Source organism: Chionomys nivalis, chromosome 2 (genome assembly GCF_950005125.1).
Source record: "Chionomys nivalis chromosome 2, mChiNiv1.1, whole genome shotgun sequence".
In the NCBI taxonomy this organism is placed as follows: Eukaryota; Metazoa; Chordata; class Mammalia; order Rodentia; family Cricetidae; genus Chionomys; species Chionomys nivalis.
Genome location: NC_080087.1, coordinates 2,155,560 through 2,157,623, shown reverse-complemented (window position 1 = coordinate 2,157,623; position 2,064 = coordinate 2,155,560). Strand labels below are relative to the sequence as shown.

Here is a 2,064-nt window from a genome sequence, read left to right as displayed (position 1 = left end):
AGGAGGCCTGGTTACCTAAGACATCAACAGTTCAAGATAATAGCAAAGTAAGGACAAAGCCTGGGATTTGTCCAAGCCTGCCCCCAAAAGGAAAACTGTAGGCCTGAGCAGCCCCGAACTAGCCCTTGCCCATTAGAATGTGCTAATGCGATTGCCACTTGCTTGAGCCAATCATATTCAAAGTAACTTACCTGTCCTAGGAACTCCCTTCCTGCTGTACTTAGAAGGAACCCACACATCCCCCTCTGAGTCTTCACCATCTTGCCTTTGTGTGGAAAGGCAGGCCTTAGCCTGCTCGAATAGTAAATGTTTCTGTGGATTGCATAAGTGATTGGTGGTCTTTTGTAGGACCTCTCCAGGACCATGTGGGAATCAAATCTTCTAAAACAGCAGCAACTGTCTTAACCCTCTCTATCTCTCTAGACCCATAATTAGACCTTTAAAGGATTATAATTAATTATGGGATCATGATTACTCCAGATATCATACGTTGGCCATATTAATTAAATTGAAAACAACATAGATCTTTTATTTTATTAGAAAATGTGCAACATTTTAAACATAAGTATATGTGGATATGGAAGTCTATTGTTCCTTTGAAAATAGTATTCTAAACAACTAACTCTGATTAAAAGTACCATCATAATCCTATTTTTTCTGCAACTTTGAGCAATGCCAACATCCGTTTCCCCAGTTTTAGCCAATGTCTTAGTAGCAAACTTGATACAAAGGGAGGCTTGAATGAGTGCTAGCATAGTATAGAGACACATACAATGTAGTTATCTACCATCATAGAGCCTAGGTTCTATTTCTAGCACTGATGAACAGTCTGGTGATGCACTCGAGTGCTGGAGCAAGCTAGAGCCATGGGAGGAATGTCCTCACAGAAGAACTGGTTCACACGGTTGGAGTCACAGAAAGACAAAAGGAAGGTCGTCACCGTCTGAATAAGTGCTGTGACGAATGCATACACATACGTGGTCGTGGCTATTTGAAAGCAGAGTCACCTTGGCATGATAATCACATAGAGCAAAGCGTTGCAGATGGCCACATACCTATCATAAGCCATTACAGACAGCAGGAAGACTTCACACACAGAAAATGTGGTGAAGAAACACACCTGAGCTGTGCATCCATAAAATGATATGCTTTTAATTTCACGCAAAAAATTTACCAGAGCATTTGGAGTGACACAGGAGGTGTAGCAAAAATCAACAAAAGCCAGATGACTGAGGAAAAAATACATGGGGGACTGAAGCTGAGGACTGATTTGGATTAACAGAACCAGTCCTAGGTTACTCATGACACTAAACAAGTAAATGATTAGAAGGATTACAAAAAGAATGACCTCAAGCTCAGGATCTTCTGTAAGTCCCAAGAGGATGAACTCTGTCACTGCTGAATGGTTGCCTTTGGCCATTCAGTCCATGCAGAATGTTTTATGGTCACAACTTCCAAATGGTACCTTCTGTGTGATCTTGATTCTGTAGGGAACATGAAAATACTATTAAGAAATAGGAGTGTATGTTGCCTTGAGACAAAGTATTAACCTAATATCTTTCTAGGGAATGTAGTTAGGAACAATCATAGATTTTTTTTCTTTTTTACATCTAAGTGTTCTGAATTTACTTCTTCTATGTGTGGTATAAATGAATTTCAAAGAACAAAAATATTAATAATAGTCTGAAAATAATATGCCCAATATTTATAGATGTACATGCACAAATATGTATAAATAGTTTTCCTATTATAGGTAAATAATACGCTTTAGTTAATTCAGTAAAATTAGTTTATCCCGTACCTTTAAGCATTCAGCATCATAAGGAACAAAATAAAATCAATATTTTTGGAGTTCTTTTCTTCTAGATTGATCTCTGATTAGTGGAAAGACAGCAGATTAAAATTCTTCCCCTAAGCACAGTAGAGGTGTTACTGATTCCATTCATCCACTTCAGCATCTTCTCAGTCTTCTCATCAGCTTTCTAGTTGACAGTTAATATAGTAGTTGTACTTTCTGATATAGAATCTGCAATGCTTAGAAGGAGAGAATATGTGAACATGAAG

The 2,064-nt window shown here is 38.1% G+C and overlaps 1 pseudogene; it reads right to left on the bottom strand.

The window, feature by feature from the left end:
* Positions 1-811: 811 nt before the first annotated feature.
* LOC130863446 (olfactory receptor 5AL1-like) lies at positions 812-1,861 on the bottom strand (annotated as a pseudogene).
* Between the last annotated feature and the right edge of the window lie 203 nt (positions 1,862-2,064).